Source organism: Mustelus asterias, chromosome 5 (assembly GCF_964213995.1).
Source record: "Mustelus asterias chromosome 5, sMusAst1.hap1.1, whole genome shotgun sequence".
Classification (NCBI taxonomy): domain Eukaryota; kingdom Metazoa; phylum Chordata; class Chondrichthyes; order Carcharhiniformes; family Triakidae; genus Mustelus; species Mustelus asterias.
The window spans coordinates 50,802,660-50,820,022 of NC_135805.1; the positions used below are offsets into that span (position 1 = coordinate 50,802,660).

Below are 17,363 nucleotides of genomic sequence, written 5' to 3' on the forward strand. Positions count from 1 at the left end.
CCTGTTCAGTGATAACAACATACCAAATGACAAAGGTTATAGACTCATTTTGAAATTCAATCCTGATTTAACCTTGAAAAATCCATCACTCTTAGTAATCTTAATAGGATCATTCTATAAATGCTGTGAATGGAACTTTTTACAATAATTTGATTACATACTCGGAATGTTCTCTTACTTTAGAAACACTGAAGAGGTGTATTAATAAACTAGATAGCCAATCATTAATAAGTTATTTTCCAACACACCTGGTTAGAGTTTTGTTGTAGATCCACACCAAATGTTATGTTCCAATTAGCCGTTTTCTTTTTAATCTTTTCGCAAGCTTTTACTTCTGTAGATAAAGATAAATGCTGCAGTTAATCTAATGCCTGGGATATAGAAACATAGAAGAGCAGGAGGAGGCCATTTGGTCCTTTTGAGCCTGCTCCGGCATTCATCACAATCATGTTGATCGTTCAACTCAACAGCCTCATCCTGCTTTCTCCCCAAAGCACTTGGGGCAAATAGGATCAAAGGTTATGTCCAGCCGCCTCTTGAATACATTCAATGTTTTGGCATTAACTATTTCCTGTGGTAATGAATTCCACAGGCTCACCACTCTTTGGGTGAAGAAATGTCTCCTCATCTCCGTCCTAAAATGGTCTACCCCGAATCCTCAGACTGTGACCCCTGGTTCTGGATTCTCCCACATTCGGGAACATCCTCCCTGCATCTATCCTGTTTCGTCCTGTTAGAATTTTAAGTTTCTATGAGATCTCCCTCCCCCAACCCATCTCAAATCTTCAAACTTCTAGCTAATTGAGCTATTCAATAAGTCGCTCTTCATTTGTAAATCCGTAAGTGATTTCGTTATCACTTCAATTTCTTAAGCATGCAAGAGGGGTGAATTTAATAATATCACCCCCATAATCAATTTATCCCCATATCTGATTTTTTACCACAATTAATCCTCACTAAAAGGGACAAAGAAAGTGACTTTGGTTCCAGGCTACACTGCATCGCCTTGGGACACCAAAGGGAAGAATCCATGCCTTTCCTTCCAGCAGACAGATTCACTTTCTGGAAGGAACATGGTGTCAAAAGAGGATACATATCAAGCTTGGTTAAAATATGAAGAAAAGGATGTCATCAGTTGGTTCATGGGAAGAAGTGTATTTGACAGCATAATAAACCCAACCAAAAAATGGATTAATAGCTGGTGAATTAATCTTTACAGTCCACCACAGGACTAACTAGAGACATGCTGTAAGACTTCAGAATTTGATCGCAAGTATTTGCATAACATATAACATGGGCAGCGTACAGACTATAAAAGGGTTTGCAATTGTTACACCCTGACCTGCTCAGTGATTTTCCATTATAAATCAATGTTCACAGTACTAAATTACCAGTCCCGCTTTGCAGTTCCATTAAATTGAAAGACGACAAAGTTGAATTTACAACTGGAAAAGATCAACTGTATTTGTGGCCATTCCTGAAACTTCAAAATATTCCAGTGCTATCTTTGAAAGATTCCAAAGATACTGTCAGACCTGCATACATATTCCAACACTTTTTGTTTTGTGTCAGATTCCAGCATCCGCAGTCATTTGCTTTTATCTTAGGGTCTTAACCTTAGCGTTAATCAGTCTGAATCCTGTTTTATCATCACTGCAATCTATTAGATAGTGTACCATCATACTTCAGGTTTAAAAAAGAAATCCACATAAAGATAACTGTAGCACAGATTTATCATTCCAGTTTTTTACATAAAGTAATCTATTGTCCCTTATGTTTGAAGATTGTGTAGCAGAAGGTTAAACAGTATATTATAATAATGCAAATCTTTTGAAATTTGGAAAACAAAGTCATGTTGCTTTTATGGAATTATGTTAAAATCATGCCAAAATTACTGCTTTCATGAGAAATACATTGACTAAATAATTAAAAACCTACAAATAAAAATTACTCTCTTCCCAAGTATTTCATGTCCTAAAGTCTTAAATGTCTTTCTCATAGAAATCATCCATTGAAGGTCAACTCTATAAGAGGCATCTAATTCCATGAAGGACATATTTTGGGCACCATCACAAGATGGAAGATGATTGCATACCCAAAGATTTTCTGCATGGAGACAGCTGGAGCCAGAAGGCCAGTAGGTTGCCCAAAGCTGCTCTTCAAGGATGCTTGCTAGTGTGACATGAAGGCCCTAAAAGTTGACACTGCACACCTAAGAGACAATAGTCACTGACAGAAAAATGGCAACATCACCTGTGGGCCAACATGTGCCATCATAATGATCAGTGGTTACAGCAGTTTGGCAACAGGTGCCAACACTGAAAACAACCACCCACGAAGAACCTGAAAATCACTTCATTCGTGGAACTTGTGGTGGATTTTGCCTCTCACAGATTGATCGCATTAGCCATCACTGAAAGTGCACCATGTGAAGCTAACCCACCCCCAAAGGGTTTGATTTGCTGCATGCTCATCATCTTACGTAGATGCATGGATGTGGATGGCATGTTTTGGGAAGAACTAACTCTATAAACAATAGGAAAAATGCTTAGTTTTTGCAGGATTAATTAAACTGAAGACACAACTGTTTAAAACATGATACCTAAACTTGACATACACACTATACAGCACAGTGATACAGTATATATTTTAAAGCACATCTTCACACCCACACAGTCTTTTTACCCTTTGGGGAAGCAGTGGGGAGAATGGTGGAAAGATTCAAAATTAGCCCATTAAACAAGGTTATAAATGCTTCTTCTGTGGCCAACGTGACTGGCATTGAACTCAAAACCACAGCATCTGGGGTAACAGTAGCGGCATTACCACTGAGCCACAAGGCCTCCTATACTGCATATATCCTGAACTGAGTACTCTTAAATGTAATTTGACATATTTTAATTCAGCAACTGCAGCTCAAAAGTAGACAGATCAGCCAGTAAGCTTTAACAAGCACACACTGTTCCTCGAAGGATATAACCTCAATTCCTGTCCAATGGGGCTTTATATAGAAGAAATTTATGTAAATACCAATAACATTTTCTCTTCCTCATAGGAATTCAAGATGTATCATTTAGTTATCTGATTTCTTAAAAAGCTCTTCCAATTTGGTAGAATATCTTACTCTTAGGCAGTCCCTCAGGATCAAGAGTGACTTGCTTCCATGCCAGTACGATGGATTCATCATCTACCACTGCCCTCACTCCCAAGATACCAGTAAATGGCTCACATTTTCCGGGATCTTAACAATGATGGGTTGATGGAGGTGTTGTGCTGTAGGAGCTGGTTGCAAGAGGACCTTGGTTTTCCCTGGTGTTTAAATCTGGGACTCAATTTCTGAGTGAGCACACATTGAAGTTCAATGATGGAGGTTGGGATGAAATTGGATTGAGTGAAGTAGGCTGATCAGTTTCCTGCCTGCTCCATTGATTATCTCCACACCTGTGGGTAGTTTGCTGAAGGTGAGGTGCAGTATTGCAGCGAGAAAAATGGAGAAGACAGTTGGTTCAATGTTACAATTTTGTTTGACCCCAGTCTTCATGGGGTCTGTGGTCATCCCGTTGGTGATGATCACTGTTTGTATGCCATCACTGGGTAAGTGGAGTAAAGTGGCAAATTTCTGTGACAGCCAAATTTTAAGGAGACTACTCCCTCCATCAGTTCTTGCAGTCAACAGAGTCAAAGATTTTCTGGAGATTATAAAAGGCCCCTGTTGGGTGCTGTTCTTTGAAGATGTTGCAGTGAAGATCATGGCTGAACTGCCTCTTGATGGACAAAACCTACACTGGCAACTCTGTTTAAATTTATTTATCGTCACAAGTAGGCTCACACTAACACTGCAATGAAGTTACTGTGAAAATCCCCTATACGCCCGTTCGGATGGAAGGAGTTCTTCAGCCACCAGAAGGATGTGGGTGAGGAGGATGCTTTTAATCATCTTTCTTGTGGCAAACAGCAGGGAGATTCCTCTGAAGTTACTGTAATTGGGCTTTCTCCCTTCTTGAATATAATCCCGATCAGTGTCCCTGACTTCCCAGGCATGTGCTCTCCTTCCCAAATGATGAAGGAGGTCGAGCAGCTGCGCCAGGAGGGTATCTCTGCCATGTTTCAGATTTTCAGCAGGGATTCCTTCTGCTCCATTGGCCTTGCTGATTTTCAGCTTTCAAATGGCTTTTCAACTTTAGTCCAGACCGCGGTAGTGCTGAGACCAAGCCAAATATTCTACCAAACACTTCACAAACGGACACGGCACGGTAGCACAGTGGTTAGCACTGCTGCTTCACAGCTCCAGGGACCTGGGTTCGATTCCCAGCTTGGGTCACTGTCTGTGTAGAGTTTGCACATTTTCCTCGTCTGCATGGGTTTCCTCCGGGTGCTTCGGTTTCCTCCCACAGTCCAAAGATGTGTGGGTTAGGTTGATTGGCCATGCTAAAATTGCCCCTTAGTGTCCTGAGATGCGTAGGTTAGAGGGATTAGTGGGTAAATATGTAGGGATATGGGGGCAGGGCCTGGGTGGGATTGTGGTTGGTGCAGACGCGATGGGCCAAATGGCCTCTTTCTGCACTGTAGGGTTTCTATGATTCTATGAAACTAATGCGATTATGGGGGTTAGTGGGGGAAGTCAACCAGGTTGAGTATCTGACCACTTCTAATATGCACATGAATATCTTGAAAGATGGTGTGAAAACAGGATTCGGCTTGGTAATGATCCACAACTGAACAGTCTATTCTTCTTACTGACAATGTTCGCAAATAAGTAACAGCCACTTGGGCAAGTGCCAAAGGGTACGTGGCATCACATTCTAGTGTTGTTGTCCAAACACAATAACAACTGTCTACAAGTCAAGCACAATTTTATCCACATGCAAATTTTAGTAGAAACCATCTTATACATTGTACTTCACATTTATATTTCTTAACATCTATCATTATTCAATGTAAAACTGTCTCACTTTTGTCATTCTGACATGAAATTTATCACTATTATTTAGGTAACCCTATAAGTACTACGTTGTACAATGAGTTTCCCCATTAAATGTCTGCAAAATAAAAACAGTCATACACATATTAGTGCAGCTTCTATGTTTTTGTCCAGCAGTTGTGAACAATAGTTTGACTTTATCAGGGAGATTCCTGAGAATGTTGACTCTCAATGACACATGCCAGTCCTGCTGCTGTTCTCCATCCAGAATGTAATTTAATGCTGCTTTCTCCTAATCACGATGTGCCCAGATCAATTCTTTAGTGGTTGATCTTACTTTCTGCTGGCCTGCAGCAGTTATTCCTATTGGTCTAACAGATAATGATGACAGCTTCCTCTACATAGAATGTTGCTTGTGTTTCCATGGTGCTGAAGACCAGTATTTTCACCCACATCTGGCATCATTCCAGTAGATAACCAATTTGTAGTAAGCAAATGAGTGCACACAATATTCAAGAAAATTCTCATACACTCTGATTTTCAGCTTCCTATTTTACCAACAAACACATAAAAGATGAATAATCATAAACCTACTGGACAAAATTAGTTAGGATTCAACATTCAGGAGATTCATGTAAAATAAAGAGTGGCAAAAAATCTTGGAAAAAAAGGATGAAATATTGAGTATTTAATACATCATAATGCAGCAAAGTGTTGATGAAGACAACGTATGCCACAACTTACTTTTTCTTTTAATAAAGATACCGAAGGCAGGGAAAAGGATATACTTTTAATGCAATCACTCACTCCCCATTTGTCCCTGCACAAGTTTATTTTTAAGATGCAAGCTTTCACTTGTAGGTAAGATTTCTGGCTTATTACTCATCAACTTCTAGGTCGCCAACCAGTTCATGGCTTCCATTTCATGAGAGAAAGGGCATGAGCTAGCCGATGAATTATACATATTCTTTTTTTAAAAAATCATATTTACTGTCAATAGACCGAACCTAAACTGGTAAAGATGACACATTCAGTCTCAAATTAACCCATATGGGGCAATCAGGGCTGACGAATAAAATTCATTCGATTTACTTAAAAATAAATATTTTATATATTGGCAATGCCATTGAGCATTCTGTTGAAGAACATGTAATTGGAGACTACACCTCTATAGCTCACAATAAACAGTAGGTGATTTATGATCAATTCCTAAACTGACACCAAACCCAAACCTGGGCCGTCGCAGACGAAATTAAAATGGAAATGAATCGACGCTCCGACAGATAAGGTAAAATACTCATTTTATTTGGGGAGCAAGCAAATTTCTTGCAACAGGCGTCTTATTGGATGCTCGGGGCCTACTTCCCCCACCGCGTGTACAGGCAAAGGCACAGATCCTGGTTATTTATTTTTTTAAAGACAAGCTGAAGCTCAGGCGCCGGGGAAGGAAAAGCCATTTTGAACCTTCTGCGCCGCACGGCTCTGCTCCCAGACCGGGGGGAGAGGAGCGGTCTCTCCCCCACCACAACCCGCCCTCATTCACCGGCTCATCCCGCCCCATATCTCACCGGCTACTTTACTTTCCCTCCCACCCTTCCCTCCCCTTTCCATCTCTACTCACAAACCTGCCGACATCCATCAGACGCAACCCGACTCCATCTTGTTTCCTGAGCAATCGGGGTCAGAGGGCAGCACTTCTCCTTCACCGGCTGCTTCACAACCCGCCGCACCTTCCCACTCCCACCACCGGGGGCGATGTTGTGCGCAGGACGTTCTATAACCAGATTCTCATTCCTACCGCAGGTGGCGCTGTCCCAGGCGTTTACAATGCGCTCCCGGCTCCTGCCAGTGGTGGCGCTGCACCGCTATATTCCAAAGATCAGGGATGTTTATTCAGTGTATGTTTCTTGCTTTAAAAAGTTGTCTCGTGCCCTCAATGGGGCAAAGCACAAAACAATTTATTAAGTCTCGGAATGTAATTACAAACAACAACAAATGTATTTATTTAGGGCAAAAACAGAAAATGCTGGAAAATCTCAGCAGGCCTGAGCACCTGTGGAGGGAGAACAGAGCTAACGTTTCGAGTCTGGATGAGTTGAAATGTTGACTATCCTCTCTACAGATGCTGCTGAGATTTTCCAGCATCTTGTTTTTTTTCCCGATTCCAGCATCCACAGTATTGTGCTTTTATTTATTTAGAACCTTGGCATAAACCTCCCAAGGCACTTTACAGAACACTATAAATCAAAATTTGATGCGCATACAGCAATATTACATGGAATATACTGCATAGAAACAGGGCATTTGTCCCAACCAATCCATGTTGGTATTTATGCTCCTTTGGAACATTCTCCCATCTTTTCTCAAAGATATACAGCATGGAAACAGGCCCTTCAGCCCAACCCGTCCATGCTGACCAGGCTTCCTAAACTGAACTAGTCCCATTTTCCTGCGTTTGGCCCATATCCCTCTAAATCTATCCATGTACCTGTCCAAATGTATTTTAAATGTTGTAATCATGTATTCTCTTTATGCTGATTTAGTTTTCCCTTAAATGCATGCATATTATCAGTACAGCACAGTGGTTAGCACTGCTGCCTCACAGCCCCTGGAACCCAGGTTCAATTCCAGCCTTGGGTGACTGTGTGGAGGTTGGAGATTCTCCCCATGTCTGCCTGGGTTTCCTCCAGATGCTCTGGTTCCTCCCACAGTCCAAAGGTGTATGGGTTAAGTTTTAAAGTTTATTTATTAGTGTCACAAGTAGGCTTACATTAGCATTGCAATGAAGTTACTGTGAAAATCTCCTAGTCGCCACCTGTTTGGGTACACTGAGGGAGAGTTTAGCATGACCAATGCATCTAACCAGCACGTCTTTCAGACTTGTGGGAGGAAACCGGAGCACCCAGAGGAAACCCACGCAGACACGGGGAGAATGTGCAGACTCCGCACAGACAGTGATCCAAGCTGAGAATCGAACCCAGGTTCCTGGCGCTATGAAGCAGCAGTGCTAACCACTGTACCACCATACTAATGGTGATTGGCCTTGCTAAATTGCCCCTTAGCAGGGGGAACTATCAGGGTAAATATGTGGTGTTATGGGATAGGAACTGGGTGGATCTGTTGTCAGTGCAGGCTCAATGGGCCAAATGGCCTCCTGCACTGTATGGATTCTATGATATTTCCTTCAATCACTCCCAAAAGTTCACATTCTGATTTTGGATGGAGTTTCTTCTGAGCTCCCTTTGGATTTCTTGGCTATCTTGTATTGATGACATCTAGATATGTAGCTTTCAGGAGGAAACATTTTTGACCGTCATTTTTCAAGAGAGAAGAGACCCAATCTGTTAATCATTTTCTGATATATAATACCCACACATTTCTGGTATCGTCCTTGCAAGTCCTTTTTGCACACGAGTGCCTCTCTATCCATTGTATAATATATAGTGGCCAGAACTGCACACTGTACACCACAATGTGGTCCAACCAAGGTGTAATACAGGTTTAGCATAACTTCTGTACTTTTCGATTCTCCCTCTCTAGAAATAAAGCCTCGTGCTTGTTTACCTTATGTCCTTACTAACCTGTGGCGCAACCTTTAATGATTGGGACGTCTTGTTGAAGTTGTACAAGACATTGGTAAGACCACATTTGGAATACCGTGTTCAGTTCTGGTCACCCTATTATAGAAAGGATATTATTAAACTAGAAAGTGCAGAAAAAATTTACTAGGATGCTACCGGGACGTGATGGATTGAGTTATAAGGAAAGGCTGGTCGACTGGGACTTTTTTCTCTGGAGCGTAGAAGGCTGAGGGGTGATCTTATAGAGATCTATAAAATAATGAGGGGCATAGATCACCTAGATAGTCAACATCTTTTCCCAAAGGTAGGGGAGTCTAAAACTAGAGGGCGTAGGTTTAAGATGAGAGGGGAGAGATACAAAAGGTTTAGAGGGGCAATTGTTTTCCCCACACAGAGGGTGGCAAGTGTCTGGAACAAGCTACCAGAGGGAGTATTAGAGGGTACAATTTTGTCTTTTAAAAAGCATTTAGACAGTTACATGGATAAGATGGGTATAGAGGGATATGGGCCAAATGCAGGCAATTGGGACTAGCTTAGAGATTTAAAAAAAGGGTGGCATGGACAAGTTGGGCCAAAGGGCCTGTTTCCAGGCTGTAAACCTCTATAATTCTGTGGTATTTTTGTCCCTTTGCTTCTCTACCCCACCTAGACTTGCACCTTTTACTTAAAGTCAGATAAACCAAAGCTTATTTAGGAGGTAGGTTTTAGGGAGAATCTTAAAGAAGGAAAGCAAGGTAGCGAGGTGAAGGATGTAGGGAAGGAATTCCAGAGTTGTAAGGTAGAGGCAGCTAAAAGCATAGCCATTAAAGGTAGAGGAATTTAGCCCATTAAGTCTGCACCGATTCTCTGACAGAGCAGTTAATGACTCCCTGCGAACCCCATGGCTCTGGTATCCTGGCTAGCCTGGTCCCAGTCAAAGTTTATGTTGTGGTACGCTATTGCAAATTGCGCATTTGTTATCTCCCTTATGCACTTATGGGAGATGCCACAAAGATCACCACTGATAGCCCTGAAATGAGTCACTTGCATTGAAGCTTAGGGCAGCTGTCACCTTCAGGGCTATTGGCCGTGGGTGACCTCCCAGACACGTGGCACCAACTCCTGCATAATCTGGCAAAGGCAAAGTAAAGCTTATTAGTGTCACAAGTAGGCTTACATTAACACTGCAATGAAGTTACTGTGAAAATCCCCTAGTTGCCACACTCTGGCACCTGTTCAGGTACACTGAGGGAGAATGTAGCATGGTCAATGCACCTAACCAGCACGTCTTTCGGACTTGTGGGAGGAAACCGGAGCACCCGGAGAAAACCCACGCAGACATGGGGAGAATGTGCAAACTCCAAATAGACAGTGGCCCAAGCCTGGAGGCAACAGTGCTAATCACTGTGCCCTCCCTAGGTGACCATCTCCCAGGACATCTGCAGTTTCCTCCTGCACTGGTTCTCACTCATCTGCAGGTAACTCATCCACCAAAATGTACCCTCTGGTCCATTATGGTCACCTCCAAGTGACAAATCTTTGTGGTGCAGCCTCCTGCAATGAACTGGCCCTATCACCCCTTCCTCCTCAGGGATTTGCTCCTGCCTCCATGCTGCCACATGTTGCGCTGGTATCATCTTTCCTGCCCCACAGCTAGTAGAATGATCGCCAACTCAATATTTGTATATTTGTTATACCTGAAAGAAAGGAAAATGAATGGGAGTACTTACAATTCCCTGATCCATTGCTCATTCAATGCAAGGAGCATCCAATCGATAACCAGTCACCCCTGTGATTGCCTTCTCACTGACAACCATTCTTACTCACACCACACAAGCCTCTCCCAACTCTGCGTGACAGCATGGGTGTTTATGTCAAACAACCTTAGTGGCTCTCAAGACTCACCAAGGGTGAGAACATAAGGCTCATGTGTTAACTGGAAAGGGTTAACTAGTGAGTGCCAGTCAGTGGCAAAATCATACGTCACACAACTCGCAAACTGGCCATAACCGGCTCATTCAGAAAGGCTCAGGAATGTAAATAGGCACATGGGTTCACGGCCAGGAGTCCCTTGAGAGGGAGCACGCAGAGTCCACCGGCACCCTGAAGGTCTTCCATGTCCAATAGGCACTGTGGGGACTGGGGTGCCTTATGCACACTCTTGATCACATTTTGGTTTAATGTTTTAAGTTTCATTTACGATTTCCTTCTGGCACTATCCTTTTAAGGGGCTGCCCCTTTAATTTGTCCCTCAGTCTATTTGATTTAACTTAGTTGGTTATTTGATTTGCTGCAAAATAGACCTCCCATGGCAGGCATGGGCGAGCGGATTATTTTCTAGCTGCCACATTAAACTCAACTCGATCATAAACCATCACCTCTCTCTCCAGAGTTACGGCTCATACAAGCCTTGCATTTTTGTACAATCAACCATCAATGCAACCAGGCCTGTCAGACCTGCGACAGGGCCCCTCCACACTACTCAGGCCCTACGTCTGTGCTTCGCAGACTGAGGATGGGTGAGATATGTTATTGGTGTTCTTCTCCCCTCATGGGTGGAAAGCATTATCCCCTTTCAAAGCCTTCTCAATGGTGGGCTACCCAAGATTGGCTCCCAACTCCTCCTAGGTACATCACCCTTGCCCCGTGCTGACCTGGTGGCTGGCTGCTACCCCACCCCCACCATTCAGCATCATTATTCCCACTCTTATTTCATCGTTATTCCCTAGGTATTATTTAAACTTAAATTCTCAACGTATTCATTTGAGCCTTTAACCATTTAGGCAACAGGAGGAAATTTGCTGAAGTAACTCAGGAAATCTTTAACGTTGTAAATTTATACCTATTAAAGGAGTTGATTAGCGTACTACACCTCGTGCTTTCTGGTTCAGTCTTGGGTGCAGGTTGACACTCAATTTCTGTTCACTCCATGTAATATCTGCTTCCTTCTGGACAGCAGGCACTGCAGACAAAGTTCAGGTCCAAACTTGCTCAGTGAAAGCTTCTGCTCATTAACTCATTCAAAGCCACATTATTGCTTTCTAATGGTCCTAAGTGAGGTGAGGCTAATTCTTAATTGGTTAAGGAGTTTGTGATCAATGTGTGATTGGTCAAGGTAGGCATGATCAGTTTCTAATTGGTCTTGAGGTGGTGATCATCTATTGATGTCATTTCCCATTGTCCCCTTACTGGCCCTCTAAGGTGTCAATTACTTGTGTGACCATCCCTCTCAAAGTTTGTTCCTGTTGCTTCTTGCTAAGATGAATGATTTGATATCTTCCTTGTCCATTTGTCCAGGATGGGGGAAATATGCTGCCGTGCCCCCATGACTGATATATTAAGCTCATCGTCTCAATACCTCTTAACTCGTAATAAATCAGGCACCTATCAGTGACTCAATATTTTGTCCAGGTTATTTGAAGGTTGCTGTTACTCCTCTCTGTGGTTACTTGAAAGGACTTTGTTTTAAAACAAAGAATAGAGTAGTAAAGCTGCTTATACCTTTAAAACTAATAAAAATTTACAAAGTGCTAATATAAAATATATAGTATTATGTATCTAATACAAGTGAGAACAGTTTTCTTGTCTGTTTTTACTCGAGATAATACAGCATGCAGCAGTCTGGGAACGTGGATTCATTAGATGTTTAATTGATCTATAGGTGATTTTGTTAAAACAGGCACTTATCAATGTGTTTTTGCTCAGGCAGCTGCTTTGTTATAGTAGTTTGGGATAAGTCAATTAAACATACAGGATAGTTTTGTAAAACATAAGTTAAAGTGTAGTTGAGATTTCTGATTAATTCTAAATATCCAACATGAGGATAATTAGCAGCTAATGTTTTAATATGTGGTTTGAGAATAATACAAAATATTTAAGTAACATCTTAATGTCTCTAAGAAATGAATTTGTAACATGTCAGTAAAATGAAAGATGTATTCATGAAAGATATCAGCACAAATTATGCAACAAAGTAAATTACCCAGGCCGGGTGATAATACCAAAAGATAAAGGCATCTTCATTTGGTTATCGAGCCGGTTTAAACTGGTTAGAGAAATGCTGAATCATAAGAAGCCATTTTTGGGAGAGAATTTCTGTAAAACGAACAGACGAATGACAGATTTATATTTGAAGGTGTCAAAAAATAATTGATTGAAGGACATGCCATCATCAGTGAATGAATGAAATTGCTTTTAATTAAGTGCTGGGCTGATTCATCTGATAACAAAAAGTATAACTATTCTACTCTTTGGCATGAAATCAGATCTTCTGAGAATGCCTCATTGCTCATTTGCTGTGGAGATGAAATTGGAGATCTCCCTTTCAGCCGAAATAAATTTGTCTTGGCTTAATTGTATGTTTGTCTGAATATTGTTAATTTGTAATGTTTTTGATTCTACTATTTCAATGTTTTAATAAAACTAGTTTAATTGAAGAATTTCATTGAACTGAATAAATTTTGCCTGTGAAATGAAGTGTTTAATGAAAAGATTTAGTTTTTAAATTAATTCAGGCCACCTAGAAGAATTTCCCACAACAAAGTAATTACACAGTCTACATAAAATATACAAAACTTGAAAGTGATTGGTGTGCTAAATATATCAGTACATTCAACTAACATAATTTAACAGAACTATAAATGAACAAGTTAATTATGGAGCTTGATTCTAAACTTACAAATTCAAAAGTGGTTACATAGTGTGAAATAAAGTGGCTTCCTTCAAACATCAAGTTAAATTGCACAAGGCTGAATGTTTTAATACTTGTTATTCTTTGCACAATAGGACTTTCAATCTTGAGAATGGAGCTGATAATCTTAATTGCACGGGAGATGATAGTTCCACAACAATCATTGTTCAACATTGATGTTGTGCATCGCTGCCGTGGGGGCCATTTGCTTTTCTTCCCCTGTCAATTTTGAGTGTGATGCTAAGACCAAGTCATGTGATGCGTTTGCATCCCAGAATTCAGCATAAATTGTGTGATTGTGTGTAAACTAAACTGAAATAAAACTAATCATTAATTTCCCTACAGGTTTTCTCAGGAACATTGCCTTTGTCATTATCAGTAGCAGGAATGACATATGATTTTCCTGAGATGATGCCGATGTTGAACTTGAACATGTTAATTCCAATAATCTGTTTAAACTTTCCTGACATTGTGTTATACTGCATATCGTCTTCACAAGTGTTCCTGCCTGTTGTGACTACCCCCTTCTATTGATACTGTTTTGTTCTCCTTACAAACCTGGTTTGCAGTGCTGAACAATGTTATTATCCTTTGGCAGTAATTGCAGAGAAGGAATTTCAGTGTTTCTTTCATGTACCTAAATGCTTTGGGTTTTTCCTCAAATATCACTGATGCTCTGCTAAACAAGCAATCTCTTTGTTCTGCAGCCGTTAGGCTCCTTGTGCTTTTGGCCTTAAGCTACTGTAGGACATTAGATCCTGCAATAACATGTTGAGCCGTAACTTCCTCAGAGTGGCAATCAGCATCGGATTTCCATTCCATACCCACTTACCTGTGCCAAATTTCTTCTGTGTCTGTCATGCCTGACCTACCTGATTCAGGCGGGGCAAGATCCAGGCAGTTCAGTTTTCACCCAAGCTCAGCGTTGAAGTCTGAGTTGGAACAAAGGAGGACACAACCACTTTTTAACCGCACTAACTGCCATAAAGCAAGTAAGTTTAAAGGTGCGAATATTGGGGGGAGGGAGGTCAGACACCAAGGGGGCCAAATGGATTGGACATCCAGGTGGGGGTTGTGTCAGGTTGCGAGCGGTCGGCAGGGTTGGGTTCAGCCGGGTCAGGCCAATAGTGGGGGTTGCGTCAGGTCAGGAAAGGTGGGAGCCAGTGGGTTGGGGATGAGAGTTAGGCCTGCAGGTTGTGGGGGAGGAGTCCCTGCATGTGGGGGAATTGGGGAGTGAGGGGGATTTCCACGTGGGTGTTGGGGTAGGGGCAGTGTACCATGCAGGGATTGCGCTAACAGAAGTTAGAGGTTTACTTCTTCCAACTTTTTTTGAATAACGACTGATGTAACCCTGGCAGAACCATCTGAAGTGAGTGACTTTAAATCGCTTTTTCAGATGGTACAGAGCACAGTACAATTGCCCTGGGGAATGTGCCACTTCTGGACAATTGCCATGCAAATACTTAGCTGGGAAGTTCCGAGAGGGATTCACCAGCACGTCTTTGGGGTCCCACCCTCCCAAATCCAAAGGTGGGGAGCCTGGAAGCTACAGCCCATTTTTACCTAGTTGTAAAACCAGCATAAGTGGCAAATAGCAGTCGCTACAAAAGAAATTGATTGTCATTTGGATATCACTAGAGCAGCATTTGTAGGGGTGGGTGCATGTGGTGAGGCGATGTCTCATTTTTAAAATCTTCAATTCAGTAACGTTCCTTATACTTCTCACCTGCTCTCATGTTTGGGGTATAATGATCTAGTATTCGCTCTTGCACCTACTTCTGTCCGCGTTCCTCTGGTGCTGCTTCACAGTGCTCCCAAAAGTTGCATAATTAATTTGAGCCCTTAAGGTTACCTGCCTTTGCTTCTCTTTCCCTGGCCCCAAGACTGCAAGTCTGTGGCCTTCCCCTCCAATTTGATTTTCAAGTTTGCTGACGACACCACTGTAGTAGGTTGGATCTCAAACAACTACGAGACAGAGTACAGGAATGAGATAGAGAATCTGGTGAACTGGTGCAGCAACAATAACCTCTCCCTCAATGTCAACAAAATGAAGGAGATTGTCATCGACTTCGGGAACAATAAAGGGGAACATGCCCCTATCTACATCAATGGGGACGAAGTAGAAAGGGTCGAAAGCTTCAGGTTTTTAGGTATCCAGATCACCAACAACCTGTTCTGGTCCCCCCATGCCGACACTATAGTTAAGAAAGCCCACCAACGCCTCTACTTTCTCAGAAGACTAAGGAAATTTGGCATGTCAGCTATGACTCTCACCAACTTTTACAGATGCACCATAGAAAGCATTCTTTCTGGTTGTACCACAGCTTGGTATGGCTCCTGCTCTGTCCAAGATCACAAGAAACTACAAAAGTTCATGAATGTAGCCCAATCCATCATGCAAACCAGCCTCCCATCCATTGACTCTGTCTACACTTCCCGCTGTCTCGGCAAAGCAGCCAGCATAATTAAGGGCCCCACACACCCCGGACATTCTCTCTTCCACCTTCTCCCTTCGGGAAAAAGATACAAAAGTCTGAGGTCACATACCAACCGACTCAAGAACAGCTTCTTCCCTGCTGCTGTCAGACTTTTGAATGGACTTACCTTGCATTAAGTTAATCTTTCTCTACACCCTAGCTATGACTATAACACTACATTCTGCACTCTCATTTCCTTCTCGATGAATGGTATGTTTTGTCTGTATAGCACGCAAGTAACATACTTTTCACTGTATGTTAATACATGTGACAATAATAAATCAAATCAAATTCACTTCGCTTCACAATTGTTCTCTTGAGCCACAGGATTATTTTAATGTCAACCAACAGCTGCTTAAAACCCCTCAGTGCCTGATACCCACCCTTTCATCCTGTTGTGTTCCCAGCAACTACACGTGTCATGTGCCTTGAGCGCCACAATTTCATGCATTGAATAAACATTGCATGATTAGAGTGTTGTTAAAGTGAGAATGGTGAAGCAGAGGTAAAGGCCCAGACTTACCATTTGGAATTATAAAGGGAAGCAAAGGCAGGTGACAGAAAGCTTGAATTAATGGAGAAATGTTTGGCAGCAATATGAAGAACTGCACCCAGAGCAACATGGAGGAAGGTGCAAGAGCAAATACTAGCTCGCCCATATACCAAACACAAGAGCAGGTGAGAAAGAATTTTCTGGCCAAGGAAGATTACTAAAGTAATTACATTCACATTTTGCTTCATATTATACGGCAACTTAACCTTCTGTTGAAGTTAGGGCAGGAAAGAATGCAAAGCACTCTGGCAGTTATTCAAATACAAACCAAATAAATGCACAAGCATGCTTGTGTTTTGCCTGAACTCCGCATTGTTGCCTTGGTAATACATTCAGTCTATGACCTTTGTGTGGCAGGGAACACACTCTAAACATTCCTCGAACAAAAGAGGATATATTTTCCTCACTTTGCACAGAGGGATTTTAACTCTGTCCACCTCGGACAAACAAAGGGGAGTTAAAATGAAATCAGTACTCTGTTTCTACTTACAACCTTTCTTTTAATGCTTTGTTTTCCTGGGCAGTTGAAGTACACCTGATTCTAGCTCCGTAGAAGCAGGAGAGGGGGCCTGTAAAAGATGCACTTTCACAGACTTCATTCATGAACACAAAAAGGATTTATTAATAAAAATTGTTCAGCAACCTTATGACTGCAGCTAACTCCCCACACACCTCCTGCCTAAAAGGACTAACCCCCGTGGAGTAATTCCCTACCCTGAATCCCCATTGGTCCCCCAAGCCAGGTGACCTTTAATCAGTTGTGTTGCCCTTTTAAAGGGACAAACACCCTCACATTCCTCCTTCCCAAGGTCTAATCATTGCCTTGAGTTGTTGCTGCCCTGAGGTCTTGCACCAAGGGAGCAGTAATGCCTGAGTCATCTGCAACCCTGGCAGCGCACACTAGGGGAGACGAGCAGACTTGTTTCTAACTCACCAGCCACCCACTATGAGCCCACGATCTTCAGGAACATCTTGTAGGAACCAGAATTTATATTGCATTTAGCAAATGCTATTGTGAAAAAAAACCTACCAATCAAATGAATCTATCAATCTACATTGACTGGGTCACTATTTCAGGTAAAACCCTGACGCATTATAAATTACTGCTGAACAAGTCACAATTTTACACTAAGTCTATGATTTCACATTAAATTCCAGGCCT

The 17,363-nt window shown here is 42.0% G+C and overlaps 1 protein-coding gene across 4 annotated transcripts in view; it reads right to left on the minus strand.

The window, feature by feature from the left end:
- LOC144493523 (bcl-2-associated transcription factor 1-like) overlaps positions 1-6,669 on the minus strand; it is a 48,461-nt gene extending 41,792 nt beyond the window's left edge. For 3 of the 4 annotated variants that reach the window (XM_078212574.1, XM_078212572.1, XM_078212570.1), the window contains exons 1-2: positions 6,547-6,669; positions 249-334 (exon numbers count right to left, since the gene is read on the minus strand). The gene's annotated coding sequence lies outside the window, so the exon portion shown is untranslated. Of the gene's footprint in view, positions 1-248; positions 335-6,542 lie in introns of all 4 variants that reach the window. The other variant, XM_078212571.1, reaches the window with a different exon arrangement.
- Positions 6,670-17,363: the final 10,694 nt, after the last annotated feature.